The following is a 24,331-nucleotide window of genomic DNA, read 5'->3' on the forward strand; positions in this document are numbered from 1 at the left end:
TATTTTTTATTATCAATAATGTGGAAAATTTATCTTTGATGCTAATTATTAGTAACATTTCACAAATTGGGAAACTGTCAAATTTCATTTATTTATAAGCTAATATAGATATACTCCCTATTTGTAATATTGATATAATTCTGGGTCCTCCAAACATGGGAATCTGAAAATTTTTACTTCTTACTATTACCTTCAAAAAAGGCAATGGATAGTATGTTTGTAACTGCACATACCATAGTATGAGTGTATTTCTGATAGGAGAGAAATTCTGTTCTGACCAGATGGCAGTGAGAACTGAATCCTCTATTTTCAATTTTACGTGACTTCTGATGGGAAGATTTTCCATAAGCCTGCTTCCTGCTCCACATTTCAAACCATGTTTTTCCTCCAGTCTCCACAAGTGTCCTGTGCCAGCGGCTGTCCTGCCACTGTGACCTCTGCCCCTGCACCTTGGTATTGTGAAGACAAGTAAGGTAGCTAGTGGATGGTAGGTGTGTGCCTGGGAGACACGTCATCACCAGAAAGGCCAGAAGTATCTTAACTACTCTCGGAAGGGACGGTGAGCCTCCGAAATGTATGCCACACAAATAAAAGTGGGAACCAGTCCACCCCTGCTTGGTTGGATCCCCAAATACTTGCAACCATGTTGCTTCCTGACTCGAAGTAGGACAGAGTGGAGATTGGCATGGGAAGAAACAACCTTAAGTAATTATGGTTAAATTATCTTATTCTTGCAAATTTTGCACATTTATAGAGTCCTTTCCAAGAGCCTTGGAAGAGGCCTGCGTGGTCAAAGGGTTCCGAAGCATAACCTCGCTAGCTTCTTGGTAAATCCACATCTGGTGCCAGCCAACATTTTCCTAAGTGCTTATGAAATATGGGAAGCTAAGCCCTCCATGGAAGTTAACTGATGATGACTTAGTATTTGGAGACTAACCTCTGAAAGAAAGGTATTATCAAAGGCTAGAAGTAAGTCGTGTTTAATAGTTAGGGTCCTGGAGTTCCCTGGTGACCTAGTGGTTAAGGATTTAGCCTTGTCACTGCTGTGGCTCAAGTTTGATCCTTGGCCCAGAAACTTCCACATGGCCAAAAAATAATAGTAATTAGAGTCTTAAAGCAAGGTATAAACATTTCTCTGAAGATGTTAACTGGTGGGAATGGCATGAAACAGATTGCAAGAAAAATCCAACAGGATATATTGAAGTATCCCACAGAGCTTCTAGTTCCTAGCTGAAGAGAAATTTGATTTTTCTGTCAGAATTTGAAGTATCTTATTCACAATTTTTAAAGTCTAAGAATGTGATTTAAGACAAGTATCTTTTTTATTCCAAGACAAGTATATTTTTTATTCTCAAATTCTGCTTTGTTTTTGTAAACCTTCCAGCAGGTAACTGATCTGTATGAATACCACATAACTGTGATGTTGGTGTCTAAGTTGGAATAAGCCAGGATAAATAGCCCCCACATAAAATTCTATCTTAATAAGGCTTATATTTTTTGGCATGCCATGAGTTACAGTAGAAGAAAATATTCCAAAGACTGAAACAGTCTCCCCTATTATGAATACAGTATTTGCAATAACTAAACCTGGGTATCTTGTGCTGAAAGCTTAAACTCTAAAGGATTGTGGCTCCTCAAGTGATATATAGAAATTGGAGCAAATGAAGAAAATGACGGCAATAGATTCAAGCAAGCGATAAAGTTTAAACAAGATTTTAAATGACAATTATAAAATCTGTGATTATCTGTTGTAAAATAAATCACTTTTCTACCATGAAGGAGTTGTATAGAAACACCATGAATCTCTATAAGAAAATGAGATTCTCTTATTAAATAAAACTAAATATGAAGCATGGACAGTCAAGAAGTCAAGATTCTGACTCTGAATATCAAAAAATAGAAGCATATATTACCAGGACAGCAGTCTAAGGCATAGTCCTTCAACTTCTCATAAGCCTACATTCAGTTATTGAAGGTATCGGGTTTGCCTCATATATTTATCTATTTCTTATTTGTATAACTAAGACTTTGCTAAAGAGACATAATGCTGAAAAATGCTGAGAGGGGTTACTTAATATATTTTTCTTTGGGATAAAAATATTTCTGATTTTAGATATCGAAAATATACATTGCATTCTTAAAGATTTCTAGAAATAGGGATTCAGACCCATACTCAAAGAGAATTCCTCTGTTTATGTTTTCTCTTCAAAGATTAATATATCCATCTAACTACCTTACAGTGTAATCCTGGGTCTTGTTTCTTTCCCTCTATAAATAACAAAGCTTATTCATAATCCTTTGCACATTAACCATTCACACAATTTTGCTAAACTCATTCTTCAAATTCTGTATTTCTTTCCTGACCATAAAGAGTTGACTTGCTTTGATGTTTTCTCATATAACTCATAATCCATTTTTTATGACTCTTCTCTTAATTTGATCCCTCTTTATTCATGCAGCTCGGTTTAGCTCATCTTATATGAAAATTTGCCATTGTATCCATAAGGAACGTGTTTGCCTGCAAGTAATAGAAACCTCAACAAACAGTAGCTTAAACAGGAAAGAAGCTAATTTGTGTCATACAGTAAGAAGGCAGGAATAGGCAGTACACGGCAGCTTGGTGACTCGATGTTTTTAAACATTAAGGATTCTTTTTTTCCCTCTAATCTTCCCCCTTTGCTATCCTTAGAATGAGGCTTTTCTCATGTAACTTCATGGTCAGTAGTTGACTGCTGTACCTCCAGGCTGCTGTTCACATTACACAAAGAAAATTACAGGAAAGGACTAAAGTCCTCCCAAAAAGAGGTGGAGTCTTGTTCCCCACCCATTGAGTCTAGGTTGGCCTCTTAACTTGCAGTGAGCAATAGGGTGTGAAGGAATTGAAGATATTTCAGTTATAAGTCTAGGCCTCCAGAATTCCTGCCTTCCTTTACTCTTTTTGGAAACCAGCATTGATGCCACTAAAACAGCCTGTTGGAGGCCAAGAGTTCATGTGGAGTAGAGACTAGCTATCTTGGTTGAGGCTACACTATATCCTACATCTAACCACAGCAGTATGAGCAAGCCAGCCTAGATTGCAAAGCATGCCTTGCTGAGCCCCACTTACACTGAGGACCTAAGGAATCACAAGCTAAATAAATGGTTAAGGTATTCAGTTTGGGGGTGTTTTCTTATGCAGCATAAGCTAACTGATACACATGGGCTCTTCCCAGTTGCACTGTTCCTACCCTATATCCAACAGTGGTTCATTGACCTAGATAAATTCATTTCTATTCTACTTGAGTGCTTACATCTCATTAGTCATCAATAGAAACTGAGTGGTACCTTTAGCTTCTTTCTTCAAAATCCCTTTTTACCAGTTTTGAACAAGGTAACAATGAGACCAAGCGGATTTCTCTTGTGCAAAGCCCATACATCATCCCATATTTTTTGCTCAGATTAATTCTAGGATAGCAGGCTGCTGAGTAGCCACTCCCTCTTGCCTTTAGATGTTGCTGTGTTTGTGAAAAATATCAATATATAGTATCTCCCAAACTTCAGAGCATAGGTGTCAAACTTTCTGAATCATCTTAAACTTTCTCTCTGTTGGCTTGAGGTGAGGAGAGAAATACCCCTCCTACACCTTAGTGAATGGATGGGACTCACAGTATAGCAAATGACTCCAAAAATCACTCTCTAATCCCCAATAATTCAGCCCATTGGGATCTTGGGTTAAGGATCTTTTAACTGATTTTTGATTGCTTCTTTTGCAAATCCCACCTCATGGTTTCTCACCTCACATCAAAATGTGACACCTATTTCCATTTCATTGTCCTGTACACTGAGATAAAGTACTCTCCACATGCAGGTTTTTAAGTCTATCAGCAGCTACTAGAGTCATTTGGGGCTGGAGGTAAGGAGGGGAGGAAGTTAGATAACTGCTTTCCAGAACCTAGAACTTCATAGAAAGTATGCCACATCTTACCTCAAATTTTCATCACTAAACTTTGAATTCATTTGCCATCATCCTTATCACTTGGGAGTCAATGTTACCTGAAGAACTATAAACAAAATATAATGAATGCCAGTGAGAAGGTGTCCTAAGCACTGAGAGCATCCTGATGGAGAGCTGCAGGAAGCAGCTGCCCTACAATGTCTGTTCTTATTTAACATCTTCATTCATAAGCCAGAATAGGGAACAGACAGCACACTGATGAAATTCACAGATGGTACTCATTTGGGAGGTATTATGAATACCAGCGATATCAGGGAAATGATACAAAAGGACCCAGAGAAGGAATAACAATGAGACTTGACTTTGAAAATGCAAAGCGATGTGTCGGAATGTTAAAAAGAAAGAATGAAAGAAAGAAAGAAACCTTCAACATTTAAATAGAGGGGAGAAACTAGAAGTCAATGTTGAAAGTGGCATCGAGTTGGATAATGGAGTTAAATTTTAAAATGGGTCCTTTGAAATATAGCAGTAAAATTTCTAGGGTATTTCTTAATCTTCTCTGTTCTTTGTGAGATGAATTAGGTGCTCCCATATTCCTAACTTATCACATTGTTTTTGTAAATTATCTTTTGATTTGTCTATGCTTCCCCATCAGATGAGAATCTAAGTTTCTGGAACATAAGGATTGGGTGACATTCATTGGTATAAATCTTGTCCAGCCTCAGTGACTGGCACATAGTAGGCATTGAATATTTCTGGAAGGTAAAAATAAACTCTTTCCAACTCTTTTCTGGTGTGTGATAAAATGTTACCAGATAAGACTGATTTCAGAACTCCATAGTAAAGAGGGAGCAAGGGGAAGTTGTGAATAATGAGTAAGAACAGTAATATCACCTTTCATTTGTATAGACCTTTTATAATAACCATGTGAAGAGGACAAAAAAGACTAACTCTCAGATTCAAATGGGACAGAGCGTATGAATTCCTCACTGTGGCGATAGAGCTTTTGGGAATTGTACACTTCTGCCTGATTTGTATGTCAGTGTGATCATTAGGTTTCACGTCTAAGTCATGACAGCACAGGGCAGAGCATGTGAAAATTTACAACAGCAGCTCTCAGAGGATGGTTTCGGGACCTCTAGTGATCCTCAAAACTTTTTCTGGGAGCCCACAAAGTTAGCATGATTTTCACGTTATACTGCAATGTGCCTCTTTTCCTCATTCTCTTTTGAGCAGATGATGGAATTTTCCAGCGGCTAAACAAGGCAATCACATCATCACCCTAATGACTAATGAAATGTTTGCTTGTGTATTCTTGTGTTTTAAATTTTCCACCCCTTGAATTTATGTATGTATGTATGTATATATTTATGTATGTATTTGGTTTTGGGGTTTTTTGGAAATTTCTGGGCCAGGGATCTAACCCAGGCCACAGCAGCGGCCCAGGGTGCTGCAGTGACAATGCCAGATCCTTAACCCACTGCACCACAAGAGAACCCTGGCTTGGATTTCTAATGCAATAAATATCAATAGATATCACAGACACAAGCAAAAGCTTTTGGGAGCCCTTCATCATTTTTAAGAATGTAAAGCAGTCCTGATAGTAAAATATTTGAGAATTACTAGCTTTGGAGTCAAACAGATATAGGTTAAAATCTCCATTTCACTGACTTCCCAGTTATTTACCTTTTCTAAGCCTCCACGTCCTGGGCATAAGAGTGACATTTACGTCGTGGAGTTATTGTGAGGACTAAATAAGAAAATACGGGCAAACAACAGAGCTCAGGGTTGAGTGCACAGTCGACTCTTCCTGGGTGGTTTGTCATCATTGTAAGGGAATGAGAGCATGAAGTGACTTCCAGGAGCATTTTTATGACCCTTTGGAAACCAAGCTTTCTTGTAGTGCTCTGTCCATCCTCCAAGGAGAGCAGAGGAGAGGAGGTGAGAGCACAGAGCCTTCACTCCTCCTCCTTGAAATCCATGAGGAATGGATGATTCCGCTGCTTCTGACTTGTGGAGGGTGTGGGTTCAGACCCACCTCTAGAAGCTCCTGTGTGTAAAGCAGAACGGGAAACAGATGATGTCTCCTTTCTGGTGGTTAGAGCAGAAGGTCATCAATTTCAAGCAGAAGGAGCGAAAGGCTCTATGCTTCTGACCAACAGCCTTTACAGAGACAAATCCCTGCCACTGACCGTAGTCCCATGTGGAGGCTATCAAAGACCAGGCTTCTTTCTTCTTTAAAAATAGCAATAGTAATACAAATGTTATCAACCATAGGGCAACCAAATTTACATTTCTCTAACATTGCCTAATGAACACTTTCAGATGCTTAGATCTATAACCCCAGAGCTAGCAGGATCTAGCTGATTATCTGAACAAAGCCTCTAATATAGAGTTGACATGGAGAAAATAGGGCTCAGATAATTTAAGTTACTTGACCAAAATTATTCAAATTATGGAAGAATCATGATCTTACAAAAATTCGTGGCTGTGGTATAGGCCGGCAGCTACAGTTCGGGTTGGACCCCTGGCTTGGGAACCTCCATGTGCTGCTGGTGTGGCTTTAAAAGCACGAAGGACAAAAAAAAAGAGAGAAAATTCATGATATCTTGATGATATATGCTAATATATGATATATTATAATACATATTATATTTGATATTATTTATTACATCTACTATGCAGATGAGAGAACTGAGACTCAGGTTTTAACTGTTTCCCCAGGGTTAATCTCCTGAATAAAATGGTACAGCCAGGATTCAAGTCTGAATCACCTGAGAGGACTTTACCCATTTACAGAATTACTGTCATATTTTGGTTACAGCTTACTTCCCAGAAAAACACCTGTATGGGATAATGATTCTGGAGGTGCTGGTAGTGGCACATCTACCCTTCCTTCCTCCACCAGCATTTTAGTCCTGCTGAACCCTCACGTGTCTCAAGTTCACAGTGTGGCCCCAAATAGTACCCTACCTACTGGGGAGAACCAGTGTACTACTGGGAGGCACTAATGCCACTGACAAATTGATCTTCATCGGGCAAAATTGATGACTTTAACGCAAGAAGCTTGCTCAGAATTTTTTCTCTACCATTTTGTTGCTTTGGTGGACATCACCCCAACCCCCTTTCATTTATTATTAGACTTCTGGAGGCCTTTACTAAGATGGAAATGTTATTTTGGCAGGGTCATGTATTAATTTTATTAGCCTTCATAAACTGGCTTGTCCAGTACAGATTAGTTCTGCACTGAGTTCAGGAAGGAATAGGTTACTGTGATGAAAATCACAGTGGTGGGCAGCTGAAGGACACTGGGTCTCAGGGGAAGTCTTACTGTAGTTCCTTCTACTCTGATCTTTTTTAGAGATAGTCTCCTTTGATCTCCAAAGCTATCAAGGTGGCTCATTTGTATTTCCTTGGGTCCTTTCACAGAGGTCTATCCCAGACCTTCTGTTCACCAATCCTTCAGTCTTATTTCTCTCAGTTCACTAGCCAACCAGACAGCCCGTTCGTACTGCCCAGAAGTCAGTGTTTATCCAAACCCTGAGCACCTCTCCTCCACACCAAGTGTGTGAACCACACCGGGGCGGGGGCAGGAGAGGGGAGGCTTCAGGCTGAGCCCTTGTGTGACCATCATACAGCAGCAATTTATTCCAGCCGGTACCAGTATGTCCCATTGACACTTCTGTACCATGATTTAGCTCCACAACAGCAGGAGTGATGGAGGCCTTCCTGGGGCCCAATCATTGGCAAATTGTTATGGTAACGATAGTAGTGGCAAAACCAAGTAGTGGAAGCTATAGCCATAGAGACAGTAGTGGCAGCTGGGGGACAGGTGAAATTAAATGAATCTGAATGGGTACATGAATTGAGTCATACACAAATTGTAGTGTTTCACAAAATTATTTGACCATAAAACAAGTCTTATCGACGTTGTGAGGATCCGGAGTGTTGTAGAATCCATTTCAAGATGTACTGATATTATTAGTGTATTTCTGTTTTATGAGTACTGAACAAGTTTGAACTACATGGATGCATTAGTAAATATCTTCCTTGCGTTGTAAAATATTTTTATTTTTATATGTAGCCCCTAATTATGACACTTAGCGTGTGGCGTGGGAGACATCTTCATAGACATGGGGCTTTGGTTAAATGCCTTTCTCTGGCTTCTCTTAAACTCTGTGACTAAGTCATTTGACCTTCTGAGCTTCAGTTTCCTCACCTCTAAAGTATGAATGAAATGGCTCCCCCTTAAGATTTTTGTTATAAACTTAATAAATGGCAACTCTTATCATCCTTAGGACTGCTTAAGCAGTGAAATACTCTATTAGTCAGGATAAACTAGGTGATGCTACAGTAACAAATCAAAACCCTATGGCTTTACATAACAAAAGTTGGTTTTTATATCACATCTCCACTGTGGGTTAGTGGGCCACACTCAGGGACCCAGGTTGACACTCTCCCCCATGTCGTAACCTATTCATATGGGACGTGGCTCTCTCAGTCACCCCAGGAGAGGAAGAGAGCTCTGGGGAGTCTTGCACCAGCATCCATAACTCTTTGGCCCAGAAGTAACACATCACTTCAGCTCATAGCCTGGTGCCTAGAACTAGCATCATGAATTCACTTTATTGCACAGTGCCTGGATGTAGCAGTAGCCCAGTGCATGTTTGTTGAATGAATAAATGAAGGAATGAAGCAATAAACAGAAATAACAATAATTTATATGTAACATTGCTTCTATGTGCCAACAACTGTGATTTACACACATTTTTTCCTTGTTAAATGACTAAATGGACACATCTAGATATAAGGTTAGCTCTGGGCACTGATATCAATATACTTTTATAATATATGATTTTATAAAAATATTGACTCTTTCTTTTCCCTTCTTCTGCAGCATCAGTTTAGAGAGGATAATTCAAAAGCTCCTAAGTCCTATGTTCGGTTTGCCTCATTTAAAACCATTCAAAGGAATTCGACAATGACATTAGGTGTCTCCATTACGGCTTCATACATCAGTTAATGTGAGCTCACTTTCAAGTCCAAATCTAAAAGTCCAGGTGCATTTTAACTCTGAACCCTTTGAAGTTTGCCCATCCTCATTTAATGTGATAATGTAATCTATACATTCAGAATCCATTTGCAGGGCAGTAAAGGGAAAATGGCACGCCAAAGAAAGATGAACTGTTCTCCAGGGTGAAATCTCTCTTGCACATGCATTTATCTTAGGCAGACACTGTTGTTTAAACTAAAAATAATCACAGCCAGTTCTGTGACATTAACCTGCTCAGTTACTCCTGCATAAAACCAGGACTGAGAATGAGGGCAAAGGTTGGCCATGAGTTTGATGATTATTTTATATCTGTGCTCACACTGTTTCATCTTGCCTGGGGGAAGATGGTGCCTAGGTGTTAGACGCACACATCGATATCTCAAGTTATAATTATATGTATATATACTGGGCTATTGTTATCTGTAAGAGATTAGAAAGCTGAACACTGCTTACTCTAACAATGCAGCCAGATTACCACGTAATGCTTGGAAAAGATTTTGCCATGATTGTCAGCTCCGTGGCGTTATCCAGAGGGCACTGCTTACTCAGTTTATTTTCCTTGTGTATCACTACATTCTAAATCGAAAAAAAACAAAAAACACATGAATAGTCTTAATAGATACCCATCCACCCCAAAAGAATGTGAATCTTGGAAAAAGACGAAAGAGAAGAAAACTCATTCAGAAAAATGAGGGGGCGGGGAGTTAGCATTGAGATTGGAGAGAGGCAAAAGGGAAGCTAAAAAATAGAATTTACATAATGAGCAAAGGAGAAAGGTTAAAGCCTTTTTTCATTCTTCTGCTGGCTCTTCTTAAGAATGCCTCAAGGATTAGACTAGACATTAGTCATATTCATACCAAATATGAGGAAAGCAGCCTGAGGATATTCCTTCTTTTTATTCCTCGAGAAACAAGTAATTATTTCTTATCTACTGGGGGAAACCATTGGCAGGTGGGGGTGAGGGGGGACCCAGGAAAACAACAACAACAACAGCAAAAATGCAAAAAACCCCGAGGAAGTCATCTTTCACCCTTCAAACATTCTCATGGCTCTGTTTGCTGTCATGAAGCAATCCTGTCAGGTAGTCTTAAAGTCTTTTGCATCCTTTCTCACTGAGCATCCTACTTCAAACAGGAAGCAGTTACCTATACCAAAAATGACAATTATCAGAAACTAAACAAAATGGAAGCTGTTTGCACAACAGCTGATCTGTCCAGGTTGACTGCAAGACAGGATGAAGCTCAGAAACCTCAAATAGTTATGTTTTGTGCAGTAAACTGCTCAAGGATTTCTCTGCCCTCCCAGAGTGGTACATATAATACCACTGTGGTTTTAATACTGCGCCAGGGACACATTTCTTAGCTTCACTGTTGCACGTAGAGGTCCCTTTTTCTTCTTGTTCTCGTGGATCTGTGTACTTCTGTTGTGACACCACCTACCACTGGAAGTTTACATTTACTGGTATGATTATTTGAGTGATGTTTGTGTTCCCTACTCATCTGGACTCCTGAGCACAGCAGACATGCCCCTTCTTTGTCCACCATCGTGTCCTGGAAAATGCAGATGTGCAGTGCGTCTGTGTTGGATAAGTGTATGAAGGAAGGTAAAAGAAATTGTTAATTAGTCCAAGGTAAGGACTGTTGGGATCCCCCGTCCACCTCTTTCTCCATGAATCCCTCTAGCCAGTTCAGGACACCCTATTCAATGTGCTCTTTACCCAGAGACTCTGTCTTCAGTAATTCTTCCAAATATATGCAAACTTTATTTTGTAGAGGAGCTTTATATTTATAGAAAAATTGCAAATATAGTGCAGGGAGTTCTCACATACCCTGAACCCAGTTTTTGCTATTATTAGCATCTTATATTAGTATGTTACAATTAATGAACCAATAGTGATATATAGCATTAATAACTCATGTCCATTCTCTAGTCAGATTTCCTTAGTTTTTATCTAATGTTCCTTCTCGGTTCCAGGATCCTATCCAGGTTGCCACAGCATATTTAATGACCGTGTATCCTTAGGCTCTTTTTTTTTTATGACCTTGGCAGTTTGAGGAGTACTGGTCAGATATTTTGTAGATGGTCTTCTGTTGGGATCGGTCTGAAGTTTCTCTCATGATTGGGTGGAGGTTATGTGTTTGAAGAAGGAAGATCACAGAGAAGCTCTATTTTTATCATGTCATGTCAAGGGTGCTTATTATCAACATGACTTAATCACAGAGGTGGTTGAGCTTGACCACCTGGCTAAGGTCCTGTTTGTTAGCTTTCTCCACTGTGCAGCTGTACTTATGTGATTTGGGATTGATGCTCTATATACTAGAAGGTGAAATATCTAAAGTTATTTGAAATTCTTCTGCATGGGAAATGTGCCTCTTCTCACTCATTTATTTATTTATTCATTACTTTACATTGATATGACTCATGGATATTTATCTCATATAATTGCATTGTAACCCAATGCTATTTTATTTATTTTGTTGCTCAGATTGTTCCAGTTCTGGCCACTCGGAACTCTTTCAGTTTGTTCCTGTATCACTTTGACATACGTTTGTCATTGTGGCATCTGTTTGTTTTCGTCTTTTTAGCACTTACTTTCTGGCACTATGAGATGCTCCAGACTCATCGTGTATAGTCCCTGTTCTATTCCTGGATTCAACCATTTCAGCTCTTTCTTCAAAGAGCTTTTGTTCCTTTAGTTGGAGAATGGTCTTAGAAACCAAGCTCTGCCTACTATGTGTGCTCAGTGCTGCTGGTGTTATTGGAGCCTCTCAGCTCTCTCAGCTGAGAGCAAGAACATATGCAGATACATGCATATCTCTGCATATTTTTCTATGGGACCATCTATATCTATGTTAAGCTAAACATGAGTTCATACTGATGTCTTTCTGATTCAGTGAGACATGGGTCACTCTAGCCTCTTCCCTGTGCATATATCTAAACTTTCACTCCAGCAGCGATAAACCATCCACTACCATTTTATATTCCACTCATTTCCAAAGTCACGTTGGTTGGTAATTTTTGTCTCCCATCCACTCCAGTGAGATTGTTTCAAACATTTGCAACACAGTTAGATTATTTGGTGACAGTCTGCTTTACATCCTGTGACTACTAGACCTCCTAAAATGATTTTCAAATAATTTACAAAAATTAAGGATTACTCTCTGTGCTGCAAAATTCAGTGGGTTTTGGTAAATGCATACTGTCATTTATCAACAATTGCAGTATCGTACAGAATAATTTCGTCACTCCCAAATTCCCCATGCTTCACCTATTTAACCTCTTTCCCTTCCCCCCAAATCCCTGGTAATTTTAATTTTTTTTTAATTCAAAAACTGATATTTTTTGAATCAAAACTGATTTTTTTAATTGTTACTAGATTTTTGCCTTTTCCAGAATGCCATAAAATTTGAATCATATAGTGTATAGCTTTCTTAAACTGGCTTCTTTCACTTAGCTCTATGAATTTAATATTCATCCATGTCTTTTTATGGGTTGATAGCTCATTTGTTTTTATTGTTGGGTAATATTCCATTGTACAGATATGCCACCATTTGTTTATCCATTCTCTTATTTATTGAAAGACATTCTTGTTGCTTTCAACTTTCAGCAATTATATGTGAAGTTGCTATAAATATTCACTTACAGGTTTTTATATGGACATAATTTTCAAGTCATTTGAATAAATACCTCAGAGTGCAATTGCTGAATGGTATCTCCAATAACCCAATAAGCCCAACTAAATCTCGCTGAGAGGTTAACCAAAAATATATTTTTAAACCAACATTTCTTGAATATTGATTATGTTCCAAGCTTCACACCAGGCATTTTTACATCCTTTATTTATTCCTTCCTTCTTCAAATATTTATTGAATATCTGGTAGTATGGCCAGCTCATCTAGGCACTGGGGATGTAGCCATGAACAACAGCAACAACCCTCCTTCCTTTGAGGAAGGAGCTTTTATCCTACTTAGAGCAACAGAGTATAAATGAATGAGTAAATAAATGTGTAAAATGGGAGGGAGGCTGGGTGTTTAGAAAAAGTTTGGCAGGGTAAGGTAGACTGAGAGCATCAAGAGGGGGTTATTTTGTGTCAGGCGGGTTGGAAAAGGCTTCACTGACAAGATTGATATTTGCCCAGATTCTCAACCGAAGTGAGAAGGTGAGTAAGACATAGTTAAAAGCATCTGCAAAGGCCCTGAGCTGTACCATACTTCCCACGCTCGCATTTGAGAAAGATCAAGGAGGCCAGCGGGGAAGAAGCCAGTGAGAGAAGAGGGCAGAGTGAAGTGCTGAGACGACAGAGAAAGAAGTTAGGAGGGCAGGTTATGTGGGGTCTTTAGGCCACGGTGTGCACCTTGCATTTTATGCTTTTTTTTTTTTTTTTTTTTGTCTTTTGTCCTTTTTTTAGGGCCACACCCCCGCATATGGAGGTTCCCAGGCTAGGGGTCTAATCGGAGCTGTCACAGCCAGCCTACCACAGCCACAGCAAGGCCAGATCCGAGCCGAGTCTGCAACCTACACCACAGCTCATGGCAACGCTGGATCCTTAACCCACTGAGCGAGGCCAGGGATCGAACCCGAGACCTCAGGGTTCCTAGTCAGATTCGTTTCTGCTGCGCCACGACAGGAACACCAGCATTTTATTCTGAGTAAGATAGGAAGCCACGAGAGAGTCTGAGCAGAGGGGAGAGTTGATCTGGCGAAAACCAGCAATGGCTCCTCTCTTTTCACTCAGAGTAAAAGCCAGGGGCTCCGGGCAAAGTTGCGCTGGAATGGCTCGCTGGAAAATGGCAAGTATGGTAGGTTCCTGGCAACATCACTGCAAAGTTCGGGTCAGAGGCTTTACTTGAAGGAGTTTCCATGAGGGAAGGGCATCTGACCCTTGTAAATGCCCTAACAATGCCAACTGCACAAAACCTTTAGAATGTCTTTTATTTTTTCAATATGCCATCATGTGTAAGATCTCACGTTCATTTGGTGAGTTAATCCAGGAAGGCAAAGTCCTGTGTTAAATTCAAGGAAATTGAGGCATCATAATAATTTTAAAATGTTAGCCATCAGCTAACAATGAATGAACACTTCATATATGCCAAGTTTTATATATATAGTTGTGCCATGTTGCAGATGGGGAAACTGAGGTAGAGAGAGATGATGTATCTTGCTCAAGGTCACACCACTGGAAAATGGTAGAGCCAGAATTCGTCTGATCTGCCTGGTGCCAGAGCCTGAATTCTTATCAGCTCAAGGTCACAGATGAGATGCTTGGTTCTCAGTTTTCCTTCCAGAACAGCAACTGTAACTTGGTTCACCCACATTAATTCCAAATACTTCCCTTCGGACATCTCTCCTGCCACTCTGTTTCGGCTGCTTCAGCTGATGGAACTTTACCCCTGGCTCCAGAAGTGGGTGCATATGACCCAGTTCTGCCCAGCTATCCTGGTTAGAGTGACTGATTCAGGGATGGGCATGTGGCTCAAATTGCCAAAAAGAAAGACTTCAATGAGGCAGCATTTTCTGTTGGGAAGAGAAGATCTTTATTTCCGCTACAAAGAGATGTGCAAGGAAATGCTGGCAGCCTTGTTGTTACCTCGAGGAGGGGAGGAATCAGCTGAGATGCAGCCAGCAGGAAGGAAGACAGTCAAGAGCCATTGAACGTGCTTGGGTCCCTGAACCCACCTGTGCCTAAAACCAACTTCTCCTGACCTTTTTCATGATTTGAGTCAATAAATTCTCCCTTTTTTCATTATTTGGTATAATTTAGATTTTGCTTATTTGTGACAAAGAATTCTAACACAGAAAAATGGCCAAGTCAATCATATTAATATTGCAGCCAGCGATAAAGCCTGTATTTTTCAGATCTTACGTTCAGATCTCCTAGTTCTGTTGGCACATGTGGTCGAGGGAACACTGGAGAGAGAGACGCCTTAGCCTGGAATTAGAAGACTCGGATCCAAAATCCAACCCAAGCTTCTAGTAATTAAGTGAGCAGGCCGCCTACTGCCTGAACTGCCTTTTGTCCCACTGCAGAATGGGAATTATGTAAAGCACCTTGAATGGTGTAAAAAGTAAATGAGACGAAGTACATGAAAGTCTCTATCCCATCTCCTGGCATTTACCAGGAGCTCAAGAAACATTAGCACTGTTGGCTGCACCATTCCAAGAACAATTTTGGACTGAGAGTTTTCTGAGCCATAAAACTAGTAGCTTTAGGAGTTCCCACTGTGGTGCAGTGGGTTAAGAATCCAACTGCAATGGCTTGGGTTGCTGCAGAGGCGCTGGTTTGATCCCCAGCCCGGCACAGTGGGATAAAGGATCTGTCAGTGTCACAGCTGCCGTTTGGATTCAGTCCCTCATCTGGGAACTTCCTCTTCTTCTTTTTTTTTTTTTTTTTTTTTTTTTTGGTCTTTTTGCCATTTCTTGGGCCGCTCCCGCAGCATATGGAGGTTCCCAGACTAGGGATCTAATCAGAGCTGTAGCTGCCAGCCTACGCCAGAGCCACAGCAACGCTGGATCCAAGCCACATTTGGGACCTACACCACAGCTCACAGCAACACCGGATCGTTAAGCCACGGAGCAAGGACAGGGATCGAACCTGCAGCCTCATGGTTCCTAGTCGGATTCTTAACCACTGTACCACAATGGGAACTCCTCGTCTGGGAACTTCTATATGCCACAAGGGCAGCCATAAAAAAACAAACAAAAACTAACAGTTTCAGCGTTCATCAATTGTGCAAACACTACCTTAGACATTGTACCAGGAGGTGAATATGACAGGAACATAATATGTCCATTTTATCTAGGAGGGAAACAAGGTTCAGACAAGCAACCTAAAAACAGACATTTTGTACGTGGCAGAATCAGGATTTGAACCAGTGTCTGGCGATGACTGAAGCCTATGCTTTTTGTTCTGCCTTGAGAGTTTCCCCAAATAAACTGGCTCACATGCATCACAAATCAAGATGTTAGGCCAAGATGTCTCCTGACTAAAGCACACATCCAGGGAGGCCAAATGTACCTCATTTCAACTGGGAATTAGGCAAAGCTGGGAGGACACATTTTTTTTTTTTTTTTTTGGAGAAGATGCTGGAAAATCTGCAGTCTACACCCTTGAGGTCCAACCATTAACTCAGCAAGTGAAAAAAGTGCTTCCCAGTACATAATTCCCATTTTCCTTCTAAAAGAAAAAGGAAGAAAAAAATCCACATCTCTTCATCAAACTCTCTCCTCCTGTTGCCAATCAATCTTAACGTTTAAAAGGATCCTCTAAATAATTAAAGTGGTCATTGTGGAAGAGGCATTAGGATACAAGGGGACAATTGGTTTTATATTTGCCGTGGTTCTCAGGCCTTGAAGACTTGAATGCTTAAATGAGGGAAATGGTAATATATTGCTAAAGAGTTCATTCATTGTTGTTTGTTCATCAATAATAGATACTCTCACTTAGGAAGGTTAAGTGACCCATGCCTTATTTGCCCAGTGTGGTTTTGTAGGCTAAAACACACCCAGAAGACAACCGCATTCTTCTCTCCCTGCAGACTCTCCCACCGGGGTCTTGTTTTAGCTGGTATGCTATGTAACTGGAACTGCAATTTAATGCAATTTCTCGTCCATTTCACTGATTGCAACTATTTAGTACATTCTCAAAGAAAGATGATTACAACTCGCTGGTTCTTAATGCTTAATTTATTTACATGCATGCCTGCTACAGAGTTATTTTATTCATCTCCCAAATGATGGCATAAAATCATTGAAAAATGATGGGCAATAAACATGGCTATTCCACCACAGTCCTCGGCGGGGAATAACGGGGAATAACGTCCACCGTCGCTCCTAACATTAGTTGACCTGAGTTCCATTGCTCTTAAAACCCAGCCATAATGAAGGCAGTACAGACATAAAATTCCTTTATTGCTACTTTGTTCTGACAATGCTTGCACAATAACAGATTTTTTTTAGTTAAAATAAGAGCCATACCAAATTGGCATTTTTTTTTTTTTGCATTGGTAACTGAAGCAAAACCACATATATTTCCTCATTTTCTTTCTCTCTTTTCTTTTTGAAAGAATGTCATATTAGCTGGAAGAAAGGGTGAATTTTTGGAACCATGACTGCATTCTAATTGTCTCTTCTGTTGTTGCCTGGGCAAGGCTATTCACATTAAGCTGAACAAATGCCACATTTGCATTTCCGATAAGTGCTAGCATTTTTCGCATTTCTTTGGCAATTCTCAGTTCAGTTAAGAACACCTGAAAAGTTACCTAAATTAGTCTACCAACATTGTTCCCCGTCTCATCAAAACTGGGAGAGAGAGAAAAAAAAGGATTTTTCTCCAAATTGCAAAAAGTCTCGAATCAGCAGAAAGGATTTTGCTCTTTTTATTTGGGGATTAGAATAAGAATGAGACAATACAGTGAAAACAGGCAGAATGGGTATTTTCTTCTTTTTTCTTTCCCCCCTTTTCTGTTTAGCAAAATGGAGAGGCAAGTTGGTGCCAGCAGTCAGGGAGTATTAGCCCACATGCCAGACAGCGGAATGCACCACCAAGTACATTCTTCGTGATACTTAGCTAAACAGCATCCAACAACCTTCCATGCCTCCATTAAAAAAAATTGGAGGTTTTTTTTTTTTCAGCCAAAACAAAATCCACACTCATGCTGCCTCTTTTAAAATCACATCATTATGTTATTATAAATAAGGACTAGACATTTCCCTTCAAGGAGGTTGCTGAAGGACTGTCATGAAAGTACTATTTGTACTGCAATTATTGGAACTTCTAATGATGTTTGGTTCCCAAAAGATGGCAGAGAGGAAAAACCAAAGATAACCAAGCATTCTATCCCCAGTCTCATGACCTCCTTCCAGAATGTAGTCATCACTGTTAGATGTTCAACTTCACTTCCGATAAGTGCTAAAGTAAAAATTAAGCAGCAAACAGAGAAGCAGGAAGGAGTCCTAATTTCATGAGGATTACACATTTCGTTTCTTTCCCTTTTTTTCAGTTGTTAAAGGATTCAGACTCAGTGGGAGACAGCTCAGGTTTCAGTGAAATATTTGGGGCACCTCTGATTTTCTGTCCTCAACTAGTCTGAAGAAAGAGCACAATATCCTTTATCATAATTGTGAATGTCGCATTTACCCCAAAGACACCTACCAAAAGCCTGGCTATAATTTTGTCTATAAGTCTGACCCGAGTGAAGGTCATGGTTGTCTTTGAAATAATATGAGATGGTAGGATTGTAGTTATTCAGTCTAGGGCAGAAAATGCTTCAACCAAGAAAAGGGAAAGAAAGAGAGAGAGAGAAAAATCTAGATAGTACAGATTCCTCTATAAAGGGAAAGATAATCCCATAGGAAAGAGTGAGGAAGAACAAAGGACAGGGAAACTGGATATCGAATCCATGCCTTGCATCCGCTGTGTCTCACTTGCCTGGCGTTTCCTCGCCGTCCACCCTTAACTCTGTGTTCCTCTTTCATCAGGGTAAGCAACGCTCCTAAATGATGCTTCTCACCTGGCAAAGAAGTGGTCAGTTCCCATACAAGCCTGGGCAGAGACATGACAGCCCACCTACAAATACACGTGTCTTGTTCAGAGGGTGGCTGTAAATCAGGATCCCCTGGTATTTGGCTTCCGCAAAAGGCTGGTCCATGTTCTGCTTCCTGGAACCTGTGAGGGTGACCTTATTTGGAAAAAAGCTCTTCGAAGATGTAAAAGTTGAAGTCTTGAGAGATCGTGTTGGATTATCCGGGGGGGGGGGTGCTAAATGACCTATAACCAATGTCCTTGTAAGAGACACACCGCAGAGAAGTGACGTGAAGATGGAGGCAGAGATGGGAGGGACAAGCCGAGGTGCCAAGGAATGTGGACAGGCACCAGAACCCGGAGGAGACTCCCCTAGAGTCTGCAAGGACTGGATTTCAGACTTCTGGCCTCCAGGATTCTGGGGGAATAAATTCCTGTTGCTCTGAGCCGCCCAGTTTGTGATAATTTGTTACGGCAGCCCAAGGGAAATAACAGACCTCAAGAGACGGTAAAGATTCCATGGCAGCCTGCACCCCGGCGCAAAGAAGAATCTCCACAGGTAGGATCTAAGCATCAGTAACTTTTAAGACTGTCCCAGATGATGCCTGGTACCTGAAAGCTAAGAATTGCTGATTTGGGGCTCAGGCTCTTGTACCTATTTATTGGTAAAAATCACTTCCGTGCAGACCCCGAGGCAACTGTGACTTGGGAAAACTTTGCCTCTGTGAGTCCGCCAGGTTGATTTTTCCGTAGAAGAGTTGTAGATTTGCAGGCTCACCCAAAAGACCCACCTAACCTAACCCTACTGTAATGATAATGACAATAGGAGCTAAGATTTATTGAGTACCTTCTAGGTGCAGGTACTGGGTATAAAATAAACAAGGCAAGCTAGATCCCTGGCCTGTGCAACTGACAGTCTGGGTTAGGGGTGTAAATATGTAAATAAGCAATTATAATACAACGTGGTGAGCCAGCAGTGGGGAAAGTACAGGCTGTCTTGGAAATTCATGGGGACAGGGCACGTGACCCAGAGCTGAGCATAAGGGACAATTCCTAGAGGCAGTGCACCTAAGCTAAGGCAAGAAAGATAAAAACCTAGTTAAAAATTGGCTGCTTATGGAGTTCCTATTGTGGCTCAGTGGCAACAAACCTGACTAGTATCCATGAGGATGTGGGTTCAGTCCCTGGCCTTGCCCAATGGGTTATGGATCCTGTGTTGCCGTGAGCTGTGGTGTAGGTTGCAGACGCGGCTCGGATCTGACGTTGCTGTGGCTGTGGTGTAGACCGGCAGCTACAGCTGTGATTTGGCCCCTAGCCTGGGAACTTCCTTATACCACAGGTGCGGCCCTAAAGAAAAGGGGGGGGATTGCTGGTGTGAAAGGCAGCTGGAAGGTGACCCCAGCAGAGGGAATAAAGACCATGGATGAAGGTAAAGAGCTGGTGTCAGCCAACTACAGCCTTTGGGTGAAACCTGCATCTGCACTGATTTCTCCCAACTGCCCCCCAGGCTCGTTTTCCTGGCACAGCCATGCGCATTCATCTTTGTATTATCTGTGGCTGCACTGGCACCACCATGGCAGAGGTGAATAGTTGTGACAAAGACCATTTGGTCTGCAAACCCATTTTTTTCAGGACCTATTGACCATTTGCTCCTTTGCAGGAAAGGTGTGTTGTTCCTTGTTCTAGAGTCACACAAAATAGCCCTTAATACTGAAGAAGTTGCCAGAGCGCTGCAGTTTTCAGTGGGAGTAGGAGAGTGGTGTGGGGAGAGATTCAAGTGGGGTTTGGGGCCCAGAGTCTGCAAAGCCTATAAGACAGAAGGCAAGGTTTGGCTTTTATGCAAAAAAAGCAATAGTGACTCACTGGGGAGCCCCAAGGAGGCCAGGCACCTGGTCAGAACTGCATCTCGGGAAGAACCCTGACCGAGATCAGCTAACAAAATCAAGAACTAGGCCTTGAGGTCCAGAGCTAAAGGCCGAGGGAGCCGTTCCCACTGCACCAGGCGGACTCCTGCAGGTGAAGGGCACTGCCAGCAGAGCGCTTCCTGGGAAGGCGGCCTGGCCAAGTGAGATAAGCCCCAAGTCTCATTGAAAACTGAGTCCTCTCGCTGCACGCTGATCTCCAGGCCTGGCTTGAAGGAAAACAAAGGCTGGAGAGCAGCAGAGAGGCCACCGGGAGCTGGAAGCAATGAATTGCTTTTGTTCTCCTCTGCAGGGCTCATGTCTTCCCTGGTGAAGCTGGGCAGAAGTTCAGGTTCAGAACAGAATGAGGAGAGGTGGAGAGGAAAGCCTGGGGGTGGTGTCCTGAGTGAGCACTTGGGGAGAGATTTCTTGGATAAGTTTATCCCCTCCCAAGCCTTGTTCTCATCGCTTTCTGTAGATGCTGCTCAGAAAGTCAGTGACGCTTCTGCAACCCTCATTCTTCCTTCCTCCCTCCCTTCCCTCCTTCCTTTCTTTCTCCCTTTCTTTCTTTCTTTCTTTCTTTCTTTCTTTTTCTTTCTTTCTTTCTTTCTTTCTCTTTCTTTCTTTCTTTCTCTTTCTTTCTTTCTTTCTTTCTCTTTCTTTCTTTCTCTTTCTTTCTCTCTTTATTTCTTTCTTTCTTTCTCTTTCTTTCTTTCTTTCTTTCTTTCTTTCTTTCTTTCTTTCTTTCTTTTTCTTTCTTTCTTTCTTCTCCCTCACGTCTCTCAATTGCTCTGCTCCTCCCTCCCCTTCTCCCTCCCTTCTCTTCCCTCTCCTGCCTTTCTTCCCTCCCTTCCCATTTTTTTTTTCTTTTTCTTCTTCTTTTCTTTCTTGGTTTGGAAAATACAGAAATTTCTGACATTTAAATTGAATTTCAAGCACTTGGAGCTTTTTCAGTAAACGGGGTCATGATAAATAAAACACTCCAAATTTTCCTGGAGTTGAAGTAGCAATTTCATTATTTTTATCAGAGGCAGTCTTCTGTGAGCCTTCCTGATGAGTTTTGTAAAAAACAAAATCCATGTGGACTGGAATTTCTCAAACTTAGTTTCAGGTTAAAATTAAAGATAAACATTTACTGAGAGGTAATGCCTTGCAAAAAAAAAAAAAAAGGCTTTTTAAAAAAGAAAACCTTTCAAAGTCTTTCATAACTTGAGAAGAAATGACGTGCTTTCTGAGATTCAAACTTTGTGCATTAATCTTCCCCCAGCCCCAGTGATGTGGCATACCTGAAAAGAACTGACTTCGGAATAAAATTTAAGCAATCAAATTGGTAACCTTTTCAATGTTGGCAAATCAGCTTAGCAAATCCTATGGCAGGTGTCATGTGTGATGGTTGCGGTGTCCAGATGGGACATCAACTAATGGTCATATCTGTCACTGACCCATCACTCCAATGGAGAGGAACAAGAGTCACTGTTTTACCGCTCTACAGACATGCTCCACTGAGTTTAAGCTCACCGTATCAATTGAATTTTTTTAAAAAAAAATTATAGCTTATTTTAGCTTATCTGCTCGCCAATGAAAGCATTGTAAAAAGATGTAAAAATAGAATAAATCTACTTGTTGGAGAAGGGACGTTGTGGGGTGGAGAAGGTAGAATAATGTATGATTAATGAAGGAGGGATTTATGTATATATAAATCCTGGGAGTTACAGATGAGTAAGAAAGAGAACAAGATGATTCAGTCCCAGGTGACAAAAGGCACCTGGGATGTGCTTTCTTCCTTCCTCATATCCCTGGATTTAAAGGCTATTTTTAAAATTGTGATTTTTGCCCCACCAGTGAATAGGGGGAAGTATTTTTATCCTTTTCTGACATGACACTCTGGAATGGTCTACCCGGAAGTATTAATAATAGAAAATGATGTAGGTGTTGTTTGAAGTCAGCTATGGAAAAGCAAGAACTTATTACAGTCCTGGTGCAACTTGTAAAGGGCTAATACTCTTCTAAATTACTGTACGTACAGCCACCAGCATTTGCAAAAGTACAAAAAACTAGTGTAAGAACTGATCTCCTTGATATAAGTTGGAGTAGAATGCATTATAGATCAATCCAAAATGGGAAGTAGAAAACTTTAACTCTATTGGACATTGCTGGATGAAAACACCATTTTCCTGTTCTTAGTTTCCATGAGGAGAGGCTGTTTTTCTCTGGCTTCTCCCCATTTATCGTGTAGAAGAGTCAGAACTGAGCGTGCTTATCACAAACTCATTCTTCTTCCTTTGAAGGGAGCTTCCCGCAAGACAAATACTCTTTTGCCCTGGTTTCTCTGCTGCTTCTGCAGCGGAGGGAACAGAAGACACTGCTGGCCCCGGCATCGATGAGACCCAGGAGATAGGTCTGCCTGATTCTACAATTTAGTAGTCCTAAGTCTGCTTGGCTTCTAGAACTGCCTAGTCATTCCAACTAAGTCTTTTTCAATTATTTGCATTCTCTATCTCTTTTATTTTCTCAGATTGTTCTGTTCAAAACTTGAACAGAAAAGGCATCCCAACATATCGTGCAGGTCTTCTGCATTACCTCAAATAGCAGTGGCAAAGATGGGAGCAGGGACTTCATGGGCTCTGAGAAGTCTGAGTCCCACCAGGCTGTTGCCTTGTAGATGCCAGTTGTCCTGAAGTCACGATCTATGAACTTAAACACGGTTGGCAGAAATGTTCCCACAAGAGCTTAGTTTTGGCATTCTGCATTTACCATGGACAGGAAATAAAGCTTTTGTCTCCATATTGGCTTCATTCTCACAGAGACTCTCTGGAGAGCTTACCTCCAAACAATGTTTAGGAATTTGGATGGTGGCAGCTCCAGACACCCTGTGAACTCTATTTAGATTTTGGCCTCCGCAAAATCTTGTGAACATTTTGGTTTTAATGCCGCTGTATTTGCGCACACTGATTCTGTCATAGAATTGCCTAGGCCTGAGAGAACTTCCTTCCAAGAAGGTATCTACTTATGTCGTCATTAAATCCAAAGTCCGTTTGAAGTCCTGTGGGGAAAGTGTCTTTTGAGGTAGGAAGCAGCCACATAAATTTAAGGTGGGTTCCCTCTCTTAGCTGTGAAGGTAGTTCAAGGCATATCAAAGGGAAGGGTGTTTGATCCAGCCATTCGTCCCACGTTTCCCAGTCAGATGAATTATTTCAGCTCCAGAGGGGCAACGTGAGTGAAGGAGTCTGAAAAAGTCCTCTCCCTGCCATGGGCATCAGAGGTGAGATGTGATGCCCAGAACACATCCCACATTGCTTCTTGGTAAAATTCAATTTTCTTCTTCAAAGGTAACAAATAGAAGCAAGGTGCCACAGGTAAGACATTTGGTAAAATGTCTTCTTGCCTCTTAGCAGCATCTGGAGAAAGTGTTTGCACAAATACAGTGTCTGCATATACAAATACATGTGAAAAAGATTCATATACTTTTGGACAACTTCCCAATTGATGTGCTCCTCTTTTAAAAAAGTAAAAATGAAACCCAAACCCAAAAGAAACCTATGGAGATCAACTAGATGTGTGAAAGGCATTTTTCCCAAAACAAAGCAAACAAACAAACACAATTCTCATCCCAGCTTGGGCTGGAAAGGTATGTGTGCTGGCATGTGGACTGGGGAACATGTTTCCCAAAGAGTGAAAAGTGAATGTCTAGTACCTATTATTTCAGTAGCTACTGAAGGATGAAAAGTTTGAGAAGGAAAAAAAACTGTGAACGATTTAACTGCCTTGTGTGTCTATGTCTGGCTGGCCTCCAGGAGGCTGTTAAGCAGACGCTAGGAGCGGAATTTCCAAGTGGGAATGCAAATCAGGGGGTCGCTGGGCTACATGGGAAGTCGGCAACTTGTGAAGAGAGGTGCATGGCAGAGGGGTTTAGGGCTGTGAC

General features: G+C 41.1%; 1 long non-coding RNA gene across 6 annotated transcripts in view; it reads left to right on the top strand.

Annotated features, from left to right (window-relative positions):
• The window catches only part of LOC102160458 (uncharacterized), a 579,515-nt gene that overhangs the window by 542,343 nt on the left and 12,841 nt on the right, over positions 1 to 24,331 (top strand). For 5 of the 6 annotated variants that reach the window (XR_014804287.1, XR_014804286.1, XR_014804290.1 and 2 more), the window contains one exon: positions 18,466 to 18,954. This is a non-coding gene — a long non-coding RNA (uncharacterized LOC102160458). Of the gene's footprint in view, positions 1 to 18,465; positions 19,068 to 22,697; positions 22,833 to 24,331 lie in introns of those variants that run through there. The other variant, XR_014804289.1, reaches the window with a different exon arrangement.

The sequence above is a fragment of the Sus scrofa genome, chromosome 5 (assembly GCF_054392235.1).
Source record: "Sus scrofa isolate SSC_HxYL_T2T_F1_AM1 chromosome 5, Sscrofa_HxYL_maternal_Yorkshire_Landrace_v2.0, whole genome shotgun sequence".
Lineage (NCBI taxonomy): Eukaryota > Metazoa > Chordata > Mammalia > Artiodactyla > Suidae > Sus > Sus scrofa.